The sequence below is a fragment of the Cherax quadricarinatus genome, chromosome 13, assembly GCF_038502225.1.
Source record: "Cherax quadricarinatus isolate ZL_2023a chromosome 13, ASM3850222v1, whole genome shotgun sequence".
Taxonomy (NCBI): Eukaryota; Metazoa; Arthropoda; class Malacostraca; order Decapoda; family Parastacidae; genus Cherax; species Cherax quadricarinatus.
The window spans coordinates 21,533,380-21,550,274 of record NC_091304.1 but is presented as its reverse complement, the minus strand read 5'-3'; the positions used below and the strand labels follow the sequence as shown (position 1 = coordinate 21,550,274).

Here is a 16,895-nt window from a genome sequence, read left to right as displayed (position 1 = left end):
CAGTCTGCCTGAGAGAGGCAAGCGGGATGCCACCACACACCTCAAATGGGGGTGGGTGGGGTAGGCCTCACAGTTTGCAGACAGCATGAGGAAATTCTCTGAAGACAGTTAATAGCTATTATATATATATATATATATATATATATATATATATATATATATATATATATATATATATATATATATATATATATATATATATATATATATATAACAAGGCTGTGACGAATACCATACTTACAGCATACCCGATTTCTTTTTAAGGCTTCGGATGTTTCTTCATCTATCATCAGAATCTTAATATATATTAAAATAAAAATAAAGCGCGATTTTAAACATTTAAAATTTTATCTACAGCAACTAAGATAATTTAATCTATAAGATTTTCAACAGACCTAAATTTACTTACCTTTGTATAAAACTTGCACATTTAAAGTCGAAATTAAGCTATAATTTTTTTTAAATTTCTAGCTTAATTTCATCTTTTTAAAATAGGTTAGTGTTATTAAAGGCATATCAGTCATATAAATTACCTTAGCTGAGTTGCTAAAGTCGTACCATAGATAGAAATTTAAATGTTTTTAAAACTGCTTCACTGATGCTGAAAAAACATCCGAAACGATAATAAAGAAATCGGATATCTGTAGATGAATGGTTCAGAGAACCGACATGTTGATAAATTAGACACATGTGCAACTCTTGGGTATCTTCAATAAAGATACCCAAGAGTTGCACATGTGTCTAATTTATCAACATGTCGGTTCTCTGAACCATTCATCTACAAACCTGTCAGACACTGCAACTTCTTGGGATCTTAATACTTGGGAATTCTTCGCTTGCCTAATTCTTGGGCACGACCTACTTCAACATTGAACAAATGTTACACGACCTATGACTGCTGCACCTGTCCTGCCAACGGTTTATAAGCTCCTTCTCAGCACGTATGCCGTATTCTATTCAAGATTGATGGACTGACCACATCGACTCAAGGTTGAGGGACTGATTACCTCATTCTCCTCCTGTTCTTCAAGATTCTCCTTTGTATGGACTGATGAAGCCACTGTGTGGCGAAACGTTTCCTCAATAAAGATACCCAAGAGTTGCACATGTGTCTAATTTATCAAATCGGATATCCTTTAAAGATGGCATTGTTGATGATATAGTCTCCAATATTGGTCTATCCTAGTGCTACTGTTTGTAGATGTTAGGAGGAACTGGTGTGATTGAGGAGACTCTTGGTATATCCCTGTGAGGGAAAAGTTCAACGCATAGGAGTAGCGAGCGAGTATATGGTAACGATAGTTTGATTGCCGGCTGCTTGTTAAGGTAGAGTCAGTCTAGCTCCCGCTATCCCCTCCCCCCCCTGTCTCCTTACCCCGAAAGGTGACGAGTGGGGCTCCGGCCAAACAGTAATCACTTGACTCGCAGCTCCCAGCACAACTGCAAGTAAAAGCCTCTACTCCTATTCTAGTGAATATATTGGTTGAAAGCTCCACTTTTGACCAGTAATAAACTTAGTCCTTTCAGTTTTAAGCTCCACATGAGACTTTTAGATAATCACCACCTTTTTTAAATATCTTGCACTTATCATAGAGAGTGATTTCTTACGCAGTGTGTAACCTTTGTCTCTTTCCAGCTTGGAATGACAGCTAGGGTCATCTGCCAGCCAAAGGAAAGTGTTGAAGGAGACGGTCTGAAACAGCCCATGAGACGTCATTTATTGATCTACCTACCTGATTACTTAGTCAACCGCAGACGACTACCCCTCATCTTCGCAGTTGTAAAGAACCTGCGTTCCTGTCATCTGGAAAGACTATTCAAGGCTATAGACTGAAGAACTAGGCGTTGGGCTGTCATTCAACACCTGTGACCCCCCCCCCCCACACACATCAGCAACGGCTACAATTTCTACAAGACGGTGTCAACCTCAACCAGACACCCCAGTATAACTGTACATATTAGCGTTGAATTCAAATGTCACTTTTCCATTTAATTTTTCTCTAAATTAGGATACACATTCATTTTTCAATGTTTTATCTTTGCATTACTAAATAATAGTGTTTATCTTTGTGAATTATTTCTTTTTCTATTCATTAATTTTCCTGAGAAAGAGCCAGCTTGGTAATACTGTCTGAAGTTGTTACAGGGCTGAGTAAGCCTTCACAATCCCGCTGCCTTGCTTCATTAATTAAATTTGGGTCGTGAACCCTCAACACTGAGGCCTTCGGGGAGAATCCCTGCTACGAATCAGCTGGAAGCATACGCGAAGTGAGGAATGCAGGGAGTCTGCCATGACTCGTGGACACCTATCTCCCTAGTCAGACTGGAAGAATAGCTTGACCCCATTTCTAGAGTAAAATTTTGTAGACTACTGACTTCGGGAGACTGTCGTATTCACTTAGTTTAGGTTGTCATATGAGGGTACACATCTTAAGAAATATGTTAGCTAAGGCAGGCTCAAGTACTGAATGAGAAGGTACAAGGCGTCATGGGCGTCTAAATCAACTATTCGTTGTTCCAGCTTCATAACAGAGACTTAGATTCCTGAAGAGTGTCGCAAGTCGTTTGCAGGATTCAAGTTTGTGAGGACGGGTGAGGTTGAATTTCACATACTGTTCTAATTTAATTTATATTTAATTAAACTGCTCTTAACTATTAATTTTAGTGAGTTTTTACAAGATAACTAAATTGTGTAACCTACGTGAACAAACAAAACTGCAGACATTTCTCATAAACTAAACACTACTTAATAACTAATGACATGGTAATAAATTTACAAAATATCATCCAACTTTACTGCACAAAATGATCAAGTGAATATTCAAACAGTTTAAGCAATGAATATAATCGCAACATTGTGAACAATGACTAAACACCTGCTGGTTAACTGTAACTACTTACCGTTGCAGGTACAGACGCGGACAAAGTGCTGTAATATAGTGTTTCCACTACCGTAAAGAATCTCATAATTGATGGAACCTGTTTAGGGCTTTATATACGTTCGAATATTCTAGACTTGGAACCTGGAGGAGCCTAGCACTACCAGACAACTGTTGCTGATCTCTATGGAATTTTCACATCAACTTTGCAAGCTGTTACATAATACTACGTACCTTTATCCTGTGCCAGGCTACCCAATTAGGGTACACTACTCACCATCACTCAATTATAAAGTTTGCCAAACAGAATTATTTTAAATATTTTCTTTTTCATGTGGACTGATACAGTAGTCAAGTGAATAAGTAGTTTGTAACATTTTTTTTTTTTTTTTATTTGCACCAAAATTTGCGAAAAATAATTCAAGTTGATCATGTCTAATATTATTTACTATTCTTTATCGTCAGCAATACAATTTACTTTTTCTGTGTTTAGGGTGATTTTCGCAGTTAAAAAATAAATAAAAGTTGCTTGAAGCCAACATTTTTGTCAGTCAATAATTACAATATTTTCATAAACTAAAATTAATTCATAAATTAAATAGCTACATCAAAATAGTAATCGTGGAATCAAGCCTCATTTTGTTCTAAATTTCAGTCTGGAATAATTTAGTATTAACAAAGTGAGTAGGTCACTGGCATTTTCCCCCTTGTCCCTGGGAGAGCGGAGTCCACAGCTCGTTTAATACCAGACTGTTGGAGGTTAATTCCTGGTTGACAAGGCCTCGAGATAAAATAAAAACATGAGGAAAAACTTGATAAGTGCTGTGTTTTATCATAATTCGAGTCGGTATGTAAACATGAACAGAACCAGAAGACACAACACTCAAGGATTCATAACAAAGAAACCCTGAGAGTATTTATCATGTCACGAGATGTGTTCGTGTCTATTAACGAGCTAACACTTTTATAAATTAGACACATGTGCAACTCTTGGGTATCTTTATTGAGGAAACGTTTCGCCACACAGTGGCTTCATCAGTCCATACAGAGAAGAATCTTGAACAGGAGGAGAATTAGGCAATCAGTCCCTCAACCTTGAGTCGATGTGGTTAGTCCATCAATCTTGAATAGAATACGGCATATGAGCGGAGAAGGAGCTTATGAACCGTAGGCAGGAGAGGTGCAGCAGTCATAGGTGGTGTCACATTTGTTCAATGTGGAAGTAGGTCGTGCCCAAGAATTAGGCAAGTGAAGAATTCCCAAGTATTAAGATCCCAAGAAGTTGCAGTGTCTGACAGGTTTGTAGATGAATGGTTCAGAGAACAGACATGTTGATAAATTAGACACATTGAACAAATGTGACACCACCTATGACTGCTGCACCTCTCCTGCCTACGGTTTATAAGCTCCTTCTCCGCTCATATGCCGTATTCTATTCAAGATTGATGGACTGACCACATCGACTCAAGGTTGAGGGACTGATTACCTCATTCTCCTCCTGTTCAAGATTCTCCTTTGTATGGACTGATGAAGCCACTGTGTGGCGAAAGGTTTCCTCAATAAAGGTACCCAAGAGTTGTACATGTGTCTAATTTATCAACATGTCGGTTCTCTGAACCATTCATCTACAAGAGCTAAAACTTTAAGAAATATGTTAATGTTTTAACACCTATTAGATACTGTGATGATATTGAAGATGTAATGGAATAATGAAATTACAAGTGGATTTTTTTATCAATTGTCCCTTAGTTATGTCCATTTTGTTCTGTAATATACTGATGCAGGAAAAAAAGAAAGATGAATATGTTGCAAAAAAGAAAGGTGAATACATTCTTCTAGGAAAGAAGAGGGGCCAAAAGAATTATAATAATGCTGGAACTCATTTATTTAAGATTCTATTTCCTGCACATGAAAATTATCTGGGCAATGTTAACACGAAACAATATATAAACACCCTTACGGTGGTTAGTAAGACACATGGGTAACAATGGTATGGTGATACCGACAAGATGTGGAAAAAGACATTTATGTACAGTTCAGGACATTTATTAGAGGAAACGTTTCGCCACGAGTGGCTTCTTCAGATGTCACTCGTGGCGAAACGTTTCCTCTAATAAATGACCTGAACTGTACATAAGTGTCTTTTTCAACATGGGCAACAGTTAGGCAACTTTATTCCAAAACGTTTCGCCTACAAAGTAGGCTTCTTCAAATCGAGTACAGTAAGTAGGCAGGAGCAGTAGAGATGTGAAAACGATGTAATCAGTTCATCACCCTAAAGTCGAAGATCTGAGGTTGTCAGTCCCTCAGCCTGCTTGCCATGATTGTGACCAGATCTACCTGGAGTTCATTACCTTTGTAACTAGTTCAGCTATCATAACTTTGGGGTTCAGTCCCTGGACCCATTATGTACCTTTGTAATCTTTTGACTACCGCCCACAGGATGGGTGTGGAAAATACTGTATATATTTTCCAGAAATTCAGTATGTATATGTAAATAGATGGCCATACTGTATTTAATAATATTATGTCATAGAAAACGGAAAGCCTGCGTCTGGGCAGAGGAGACTCGCCATCTTGGTTTTGAATTGGATACAACGTTAGTGTAATGGGAAGGAATTTTCGTGTTCTAGAGGTTAAAATTGGGCTGACACCTCTCAAATAGGAGGCGAAATTGTTGGACATGCATTCCTGCATAACTTGAGATATCAGACGACTGGACAAGACAGCTCCAGGAACCTCAGATAAGCTCTCTAGATTTGTGTATAATTCTGGCCAGTGTTCTCATAAATTTAGTTAGTGAGGTTTTTCCGAGTATGATACAACTTAATATCCAGTCAAATTGGTGAGTGATATTAAGATATATTTTCCTTCTGTTATGTAATTGTGTATATATATAACCATTTATTATTTTTAATATACAGTCCACAAATTTATATATTTACCAGTATTCCTGGTGTATGTATATTTCATTTAATTAATAGGTCCAGAGCAACTTGTGGTTATGAGAGTGGTAGGTATCGAAGGGGGACATTTTTGCGACCTAGGTGTCCCAAATTACTACTTGCCTATGTAACATTGATAAATAATAATTATCTTTATCATTTACTGTTATGTACATAATTAGTTACATTCAGATAAATGCAATTTTCCACATTTAATTTGCCCATTGGTCCTTGAACCGGAGGTAATTAGTGAAGTCATTAATTGGTTAATTACTTAATAATTATATGTGAAATGACAGAAGGAGGTGGATGTTAAGTTCACAAATTTACTTAATGTGTAGTGGATTATAATTATTACAACATTAATTTTGATAAGTCAAGTCTGGGTAAGTTTATATTAATTGTATAATAATTTCATAAGACAATTCTGGCCAAGCTTTATATCAGTATGTGTAATTGATAAGTCATGTGTAGCTAATTATTAATGTGTATATTAATTTTGCTATGCCAAATTCTGGCAAGGATTTATTAATTTGTATAATATTAATTTTGATGAGCCAAGTTTGTATTAATGTACATTTAAAATTTATATTATACATGCAATTGCTAAGCTCAAGTAGCTAGAATTTATTTAAAGGTAAGTTGTACTATTTAACTTTATAAAGTGCATAATTTAGTACATAATCAGTGTTATTAAGTTGAATTTAATACATTGCATCATGGCTGAAAATGAAATTAATGTAGAAGACAAACATATGGAATACAGAGCGAAGAAAACATCTCTGCAAGCTAGAAAGGGGCATGTAACAAAAGCATATAATAAATGTTTGGAAATAATGAATCAAGAAACTGTGAATACTGATGATTTAAAATTGTATTTAGATGCTTTAGGTAATAGATATGATTCATACAAATTATATTACAACAAAGATGGAGATTTGTTAGTAAACTGTGTAGATGAGACTGAAGTAGATCTTATGATTAATCAGTATTATGAATTAGAAGAAAAGATTCTTTCTTGTAAAAGTCAGGCCTTGAATAAATTAAAATGTATAAACCAGGCAGTTAATCAGTCTGCTCCAGCAAATATGTCTTTGCCAAAACTCCCAGAACTATGTTTACCTGTGTGTAATCCTGGAGAAAACTGGGAGGAATTTTGGTCAATTTTTAAAGCAGCTGTGCATGACAGGAGTGACCTAGCCTGTGTAACTAAATTATTTTACCTCAAAGGACAGGTAAGAGATGCTCACATACTCATACAAGCCTTTCCCAATGTAAATGACTCTTACAAGGAAGCAGTTGACTTGTTGAAAGTCACTTATGGTAATATAGAACAAAGTAGGTTGGATCTAGCAAATATCATTATCAATTTAAAATCTCCAGATCATACTTACAAAGGTTTACAGCAGTTTAGAGTTAAACTGGAGAGCACTCTCAAAACATTAAATAATATAATCTGAAGGAATCAGACTGGTTATTGAGTGCCATGGTACAGAATAAATTAAGCTGTAAAACACTTGAATGGCTCTCGAATAAATATCACAAAGGTTATTTTGGTCTGGAGGAAATAAGACTAGGTCTACAAGAATTAATTGTTCAGTTGCAGACCAGCCAACCAACTCATTTTAAAGATGCAACACATAATAATTCTGAGGTATCTGTCAAGTTTCATAAAGGAAAAAAATATACCAATAGTAATAATCAAAATTCATCTCCTAAAAAGAGTTGCATAGGTGCATATCAAGTAGCAGGAATCAGAAATAATGATTCTCCACAAGCTAAGAAGAATAAGTACCCTCCTAAGAGTATCCCAGTTAAAAGGAAACCAGTCAAAGAAAAAGACTGTCTTTTCTGCAAGGGTACTCATTTTTCTAAGAATTGCAATGCATACAATTGATGGAATGATAAAGTTGAAAGATTGGAGGAACTTGACAGATGTATCAGGTGTTTGGGTAATCACAATGTAAAGGATTGTTATGCCAAATTAAACTTCTGTTATCAACGTCACAAACGAAGACACCATATAGTCATGTGTAAAGGTCTATATGATAATGTTGATAATAATGATAATGTTGACAATCCTGACACAACAGTGGCTAATGTAAAAACTGCTGTTAATGTTAATGATGGTTTTGCTGAAGTAGCCTTACCTGTGTTACAGGTAAAAATTGATGATAAAAGGCATAAATCAAAAAATGTAAATGCATTATTGGACCAGAGATCCCAGCGTACTTTCATAAAACGAAAATGTCTTGATGGTATGAAAGTACAGATGGGAGATCCCACAACTTTAAAACTATCTGGTTTTCTCTCAGATAAAAGAGCTCAATTGTATGACACTGTTTATGTAACTGTCAGGTTGGGCAATGAGAAAAAACGTGTTAATGCAGTAATTGCAGATAGACTTCCAGAGAAAATATCTACAGTAGGGCTTAGTAAAGCTACAGACTCTCACATAATGTAAATTTAGCACCTTCTGGTGTAAGTGATGATTCTGTAGGCCCAATAAATATTTTGATAGGTAGTGACTATTATGCCTCCTTTGTAAAGGGTATGATAAAGAAATGTGGTGTCACCCTTTTGAAGACTGCAGGAGGCGATGTAATGTATGATAGGATTCCTCGTAATAATAATTCATGACTAGAGGAAACTACAAATACCATAACTGTGTGTCTTACTCATGAAGTCGTGCCCCAGTATAATTCTTTCATCGAGGATGGTGTTGAGCCAGTGCATAAATTGTGGGAATTAGACAGCATTGGAATAAATGTAAATGAAGAGAGTCCAGACGATTCTTTTACTCAAGAACAATACCTGAGAGATGTAAAATTTGAATCTGGACAATACTGGGTATGACTTCCGTGTAGACTGAACCATCCAGAATTGCCCACTAATTACAGAATGGCATATGGACAATTAAAGGCTCAGCTCCGCAAACTGAGTAAGACACCAGAATTGTTAACTGCCTATAATGATATAATTGCTGAGCAGTTAATTAATAAATTTATAGAAGAGGTACCTCCTGAGCAAGCCAAAATTTATGGTCACTATTTGCCACATCACGGAGTGAAGAAGGATTCTAAGACCACTCCTTTGAGGATTGTGTTTAATTGTAGTGCCAGGAAACAAAAATGTACCTAGTTTAAATGACTGTTTGATAACAGGTCCATCATTGATGGAAAAATTAGGAGATATCTTATTAAATTTCAGAGTAAAGAATTATGCCTTAAAGCTTTCCTAAGAGTGGGTTTACAAGAGGCTGACCGGGATTGTACCCACTTCTTATGGCCTGAGAATCCTATTGACCCACTTAGCCCTCTGAAAACCTTTCGCTTTAGGAGCGTATTATTTGGTGCTACATCCAGTCCGTTCCTACTTCAAGCGACGATAAATGCACACCTTAAATGTATGGGAAGTCCATTGAGTAAAGTAATGAGCAAACAATTTTATGTGGACAATTTCCTGGGTGTGACGTCAACTGAAGAGGAACTGTTAATGACTTATGGAGAGGCTAATAAAATAATGCAAAGTGCAAATATGCCTCTGAGAGAATGGAATAGTAATTCGTCCAAATTGAACGACAAAATAAGTAAAGATTACCCTGGAGATGAAGTGCCAAAATGTAGTAATGTATTGGGTTTAAATTTGGATACTGAGAGAGATTTGTTAATGTTAAAACCTAATTACAGTATGCCCAATAAATTAACTAAGAGAGTTTTGCTTACTGAAGTTTCCAAATGTTTTGATCCACTAGGTTTAGTGTCACCCCTTACTATAAGAGGGAAATTATTAATTCAGGAAGCATGGAAACTTAAATGTGCTTGGGATGAAATTCTACCTGAGGAATTCATTAACAGGCGGGATGAATTAATTGGTGATTATGAAAAAATTCCAATGTTGGAGTTCCCATGCCAGGTGGCCAATCCAAATGGGAAAAATGTACTCCACATTTTTTGTGATGCTTCAAAATTGGCATATGGAGCAGTTGCTTATCTTCAATGTAATAGTGTTATTTCTCTTGTTATGTCTAAGGCTAAAGTGTCTCCAATTAAATCACGTGCCTTACCTCAGTTGGAATTAACAGCCATGTAGGTGTCAAATTAGCTAATTATATAAGAAATAAGTTGCAGGAGATAAATATTAGTGACACTGTAATTTGGTCTGATAATGAGGTATCCTTACAATGGATTCGTAATGGAAACAATAAAATTGTGTACGTACAAAGCAGAGTCACTGAAATTAATCAGATGCAAGAGAAGTATAATAGTTTGGGTCAGCATATGTTAACATTTAATTATATACCTGGTGAGGAGAATCCAGCTGATTTCTTGTCTCGAGGTTTACCTTATGCTAAATTTGTAAATGCTGTATCATGGTTTAAAGGACCGAGCTGGTTGGTAAATAAAGCTAATTGGCCTGTACAAAAGGCGTATATTGCTCCTGTTGAAATTACTGTGACCACCGCTCCAATAATTTGTCCTTCCTTAGCCATTGATATAAATAGGTATTCTTCTTTACCCAAACTAATCAATGTAACTAAATTGGTGTTTAAATTTCTAAACAAGATGAATATTTCATATAAGTTTTCACATCCTCTTGAATATTGGATAAAGAGGGTACAGGAGGAAATCTATGGAAATGAGATTAAATTGATGATGGAAAGAAAAATTGCGAAAGGTTCTATAACAGAGAAATTGGGGCTGTATTTAGAGAACAATGTAATTAGGTGCAGAGGTAGGTTACAAAATGCTGAATTGGGTGATTATGCTAAACACCCTATCTTACTGCCCAAAACTCATCATCTAACAAATTTGATTGTTCTAAATGCCCATAAAAATGTAATGCATGGTGGGGTACAAGATACCTTAAATTGTATTAGGGAAACTTTCTGGATTCCACAAGGACGGCAAAGTGTAAAAAAGGTGATTAAATCTTGTGTAATATGTCGCCGTGTGGATGCCAGATCCTATATGTACCCAGGTCCTCCACCATTGCCAAAGGAGCGTGTACAATTAGTGAAACCATTTGATGTAACAGGTGTAGACTATAGAGGTCCAATAATTTTAACAGGTGTCAAATGGTGTTCCACTGAAAGTGTATGTTTGTTTGTTCACCTGTACTGCTACTAGGGCAGTTCATTTAGAAGTGGCACAGGACTTGTCTGCAGAACAATTTATACAGCTGTTTCGAAAATTTGCAGCTAGGAGATCCTGTCCGAGGTTGATGATTTCGGATAATGCCACAAATTTTGTAGCAGGTGCTCAACACTTGATAGAATTAAATAATAGTAACGATGTTCAATCTCTGTTAACCCAGCGAGGGTGTACCTGGAAATTTATTACTCCTAGAGCCCCTTGGCAGGGGGGGGGCTGTACGAAAGACTGATAGGCACAGTGAAGAGGTGTCTCCGCAAAGTACTACACCGGAAGAGAATTAATTTGGAAGAATTCCGTGCAGTGTTAGTGGAGGCAGAAAATCGTATAAATAATAGGCCTCTCTCGTACATGAGTGATACACCTGATGCAGATGTATTAACACCTTCTCATCTAATATGTGGAAGGAAATTGGAAGCTGCCCCTGTCTATAGAGATAATCCGGAAGAAAGTGATGAAGATTACAATGATGCGGCAGTGTTGTGTAATAAATATAAAATGTTAAATAAAGTAATTGATCATTGGTCTAATGTGTGGCGTAAGGAATTATGGTGCGACAGAGGCAGTAAATCGACAGACCATTCAACCAGGTGACATTGTGTTAATTGACACTGAACAACATCGAACATTGTGGCCTCTGGGCAAAGTATTGACATTGTACCCAGATGCACAAGGTGTTGTCAGGAATGTCAAAGTGTTGTGTCATGGCCAGGAAAGTTTACGCGCAATTAATAAATTGATTCCCATGGAATTAGGTGTTCAATCAAGCGTAAATGAAAATCTGAGGGAAAGTGACACGAGTGATATGGAAGATAACGCAGACCAAGTGATGCCGGAAGATGAAATCATAGCAAGACCTACTAGGAGAACAGCCACTCAAGCCAGAACTGGCTGGAATCGTCTCCTAAAGGAAGGAATAATTTGAATAGTTTAGCAACGAACTCCGGCCGGCCGCAGTGTGGAAAATACTGTATATATTTTCCAGAAATTCAGTATTTATGTGTAAATAGATGGCCATACTGTATTTAATAATATTATGTCATAGAAAACGGAAAGCCTGCATCTGGGCAGAGGAGACTCGCCATCTTGGTTTTGAATTGGATACAACGTTAGTGTAATGGGAAGGAATTTTCGTGCTCTAGAGGTTAAAATTGGGCTGACACCTCTTAAATAGGCGAAATTGTTGGACATGCATTCCTGCATAACTTGAGATATCAGACGACTGGACAAGACAGCTCCAGGAACCTCAGATAAGCTCTCTAGATTTGTGTATAATTCTGGCCAGTGTTTTCATAAATTTAGTTAGTGAGGTTTTTCTGAGTATGATACAATTTAATATCCAGTCAAATTGGTGAGCGATATTAAGATATATTTTCCTTCTGTTATGTAATTGTGTATATATATAACCATTTATTATTTTTAATATACAGTCCACAAATTTATATATTTACCAGTATTCCTGGTGCATGTATATTTCATTTAATTAATAGGTCCAGAGCAACTTGTGGTTATGACAGTGGTAGGTATCGAAGGGGGACATTTTTGCTACCTAGGTGTCCCAAATTCCTACTTGTCTATGTAACATTGATAAATAATAATTATCTTTGTTATCATTTACTGTTATGTACATAATTAGTTACATTCAGATAAATGCAATTTTCCACAATGGGTATGGGGTGCATAATAAAGATATTAAACTAACTCAGCCTGGAGAAGAGTTCTGTTCCATAGTCTGAAATAGTCTGAAAAGACAAGCTACAGTGTGAAGCCTTGTATGCTGTCGGAAGGAGAGGTGCAGGGTGGTAGAAGAAAGAATGTTGAAGATTGAGACACTTATGCAACATATGGGAATCTTTATTGAGGAAACGTTTCGCCACACAGTGACTTTATCAGTCCAATACAAATCAGAATGGTGTAAGGAGAGGAGGAGTTTGAGGTAATCAAACTCAAACTGGACTGAACACATCGACTCCAGGCTGAGGGACTGATTACCTCAAACTCCTCCTCTCCTTACACCATTCTGATTTGTATTGGACTGATAAAGTCACTGTGTGGCGAAACGTTTCCTCAATAAAGATTCCCATATGTTGCATAAGTGTCTCAATCTTCAACTTGTCGGTTTTCTAAACCATTTATCACAAGAAAGAATATAGTCACTGAGAGGTCACGTCCCTCTGATCCAATAATTCTAACCTGAAAAAGTTGTCCAAGGTGTTTTCTCTTCTGCACCAAGATGCCATTGTGTTGCAGTGTTTGACAGAGTGAATATCAAAATGGTATACAATACCGACAGGATGGTAGGTAAGACACAAGGGCAACAGTTAGGTAGGTATACAATACCTACCATCCTGTCGGTATTGTATACCATTTTGGTATTCAAACGCCCTTACCCTGGAGGTCTTTGCGGTTTGTTCTATCATTTCCTTACATAAGCTTTCGTATTTATTTAGTATACAGACTAATTACAAGACTTACAAATATTAATCATGCACAATGGAAATGTTATTAATGACATACCCATTCGATGATAACGTCGGCTGGTGATCGCGGAGAGTGTCGCCGCTCTGAGAAAATTTTGCGAGCCACGAGGGATGGAGAGAGAACCCGCCACCACCAGGGTGACCCCCCGGGACTCTTGCCACTCTTCTTGCTGCCCAAAGTTGGTGTGAGTGACCGGCGTGAGCAGCGAGAGCTCTGGAAACTAGAACACTGCAAGTCTCGAGGAAGTGTGCTGCTCCGGGGTGTCAGTCTCTCAAAGCCTCCGCGCAGGGGCACCATGGGAGGTGTATGGGGCGAACCGTCCCAAACCCCGGAGCTGTAACCTGCTTCATAACTGAAGTTTAGGTTCCTGAAAGGAGTTGTGGACTGCTTGCGGGACTCATAATTGAGAGTCAGTATTGGTGTGGTTGATTTTGAGCTGAGGTTATACGTAGAGACAGGTGTGGTGTTGAAAGCGGAGATGGGCACTGTGTGATTGAGAGAAGACATAGGTGTAGATGATTTACAGGGCGTATTGGCAGAGTACTTGATGTTCCTAGGGAGTGTGCCGGATTTAACAGACATGTCTGCGTTGAGAGCTCCTCGGCGTTGCAAATGTTTAGTTCCTCCAGGGGAAATGATTCTGAGCCAGAAGCCAGCATCCCGCCAGGGACCTCCACGCCGCTCGAGGTGTCCTTTCCCAGAAAGCTGCGGCGACGTGGGACTGAAACCTCTAGGTAGAGCAACGTAACCCCCTTGGGGATCCATGGATCCCGTAGTGCCATCGGGTGAGTAATCCTGGAGACAGTAGAGAGAGGCCGAACTTGAGAACTGAGGGTCCAGTTTCCTGTTGAACCGAGGACTCGGGAACACGGCTGACCGCCGCCAGTTTTCATGAACCATGTTATTGTCCTTTTAATTTTCAGCTCACATTAAAAACCATTGCTAAAATGTTTTAATGTTCCAGCATTACTGAGTTTCGTTAACACTCCTGTGGTATAAAACATTATAACTGCAGACCAGGGCATGTGCTATTCATCACAATAATTATTACAAATGATTGTTTCAGCAATTCTCAATATTAACTCCCTCACATAAACACAGCAAACCTCAACATTTCTCTTCACGGTATGCTACAATGTAAAGAATATAAGTAAAACTTAATAATACATAAGATCATATTTTTATTAATTTAGCATCGATGGGACAGTTTAATGTGCAGTTCCAGTCATCCTAAGTACTACCCCGAGACAGTGCCAGTCACCTTGTGAGTACTATCCCAAAGACGTGACCACTCATTCTTTAAACACTACCCACAGAGTGCCAACTATCCTGTGAATACTACCCCTAGAGACACTGGCAGTCATCTTGACTGCCAGTGTTGTATGACTCTTTCAGATTTAGCGCTCAATCTGATTATTATTATTATTATTATTATTATTATTATTATTATTGACTGCCAGTCATCTTGTGAGTGCCACCTTCAAGACAGAGACTAATCATGAATACACTACCCTTAAAAACAGTAAATTTCAACCCACCTAGATGATTCGCTGATAACTGTCAGTTAATCACAGTTCGTGTGTATACGGATTCAGCAGAGTGTACAACCCTGGATAGAATGCGGACGGTCTCAGTAGCAGGTCCTATGCTAAGGCTCGTTAAACATGAACGTCACATTAATCTTCATACAGTGCCAGGCTCAGTTCCACAAGGCGCTCTCCTCGCACCTTTCCTATCTCGTTCTCAAAGCAGATATGAACACTGGAAACAAATTTACTCCACAGAAGAGGCTACCTTTAGTGTGCAAGGCGGATAGTAGCCCTTTGAGAGGTAGAGGATATTTCGATATACCAGATAATCTGCATAGTTCCTCTAGCAATGCTGAACACTGATTCATTCTTATTTCACAGAGAATATCTGGTGTCAACAGGCTGAGGTACAGGCCTATTTTGCCAACACAGTGAGGAGGAACATAGGACTGTCCTATATACAAGCATATAAAAGACATACATGCATAAAAGAACCAAGTTTGTGTGACCACCAAGTCTCGCCACCCGTGTAGAGAGCAACTACAATCAAACAACTGCCATTATTTAATATACAAATTAAAAGTGTGTGTTGTGGAGTGGGTATGTGCAAAGGGTGGTTGTTACAAGGTGTGCGTGGAGGGTGGTTGCTAGGGTCAGCAGTTACCACAGTGTGTGGAGGGTGGTTGCTAGGGTCAATAGTTATCACAATGTTTGTGAAGGGTGGTTGCTAGTCACCACAAAGGGTGGGTATTGAGTGCAGGTCCTCACACTCACGTCCACCACTAAGACAACACTCTTGACTCCTCTGTGCTCGACCACAAGAACCTCCCAGCTGACCCATTCACTAATCTCTTACAACTCATTCATCCCCATGCCGGAACAGCTGAGTCAAATGTTGACTCAGGTGGACTTACGACTGCCTGGTTGTACGAGCGCGCTGGAGAATTACAGGGAGAATGCCAATCTCCACACTCGCTTACATAATATATGCTCTAGTTAGCACTGTTCTCCCTCCCCCCCATGCAAAACATGCCCTTCCGATAAGGCACCAGGAAACGATAATAATGATGATGATTAATGCCGCCGCCACCCAATAAACTCGTCCCTCGGAAAAACATGACGTAAAGGGACAAAAACGCAAACAAATCAAGATTACTCGAGCGTATTGTTTTTATAAGAAGAAAGTGGAGGACTTACAGGCGTGTTCTGATTCCCATACTGGGGGAAACTGTGGCGTAACACAAAGCCGACACACACGCGTCAACACGGTGTGTGGGCAAATTTACAGAACCCGCAATTGACCACTACCCACCTCAGAAAGTGTTTGGTTACTAGGTGCAGGTTGCTAGAACACATATTTCACTAACATCTCATACTAGTGTGGTTGCAGTTGCTTGAACACGTTTCACCAACACGTGTTGCTGAAGCACCAGTGGCGTGGTAGCTGAGTGCGTGTTGCTGGAACACGTCTCACCATCACTTCATACTGGTGTGGTCATTGAGTGAGTGTTGCCGGAATACAAATCTCACCAACACTACATAACAGAGCAGCAGCATTGATCACTTTCTTGCGCCTACATGTATTGGGAATATGACACGACATAATCAGATTTAAAATAATTTATCTTGACGGGAGGTCTAATCTTCCACCCAAATAGTCTCACACAGCTTATTCATTTATTTTCCTCGTGGAATACCGATTAGGATTAGCTGAGCCATGTTACGGAACAAGAGCATGGGAAGACGGCCACCCAGCTCTCTAACTTAAATATCTTTCACGGCTTGTTATTTAAAAAGATTAAGGAATGCATCACCTTAAACAGAACCACACCTGAAAACTTTCAAAAAAAAAGACAAATCAAAATAAATTTTTGCCTTAACATAAAGCTAACAATAATCCAATAAAAC

The 16,895-nt window shown here is 38.3% G+C and overlaps 1 protein-coding gene and 1 long non-coding RNA gene across 4 annotated transcripts in view; one reads left to right on the top strand and one right to left on the bottom strand.

The window, feature by feature from the left end:
* loco (locomotion defects) overlaps nucleotides 1-16,895 on the bottom strand; it is a 414,382-nt gene that overhangs the window by 118,835 nt on the left and 278,652 nt on the right. The window lies entirely within an intron of this gene.
* Nucleotides 1,426-3,637, top strand: LOC138852637 (uncharacterized). Its single transcript, XR_011391960.1, has 3 exons — nucleotides 1,426-1,505; nucleotides 1,637-2,592; nucleotides 2,910-3,637. It is a non-coding gene; the product is annotated as an uncharacterized lncRNA (long non-coding RNA).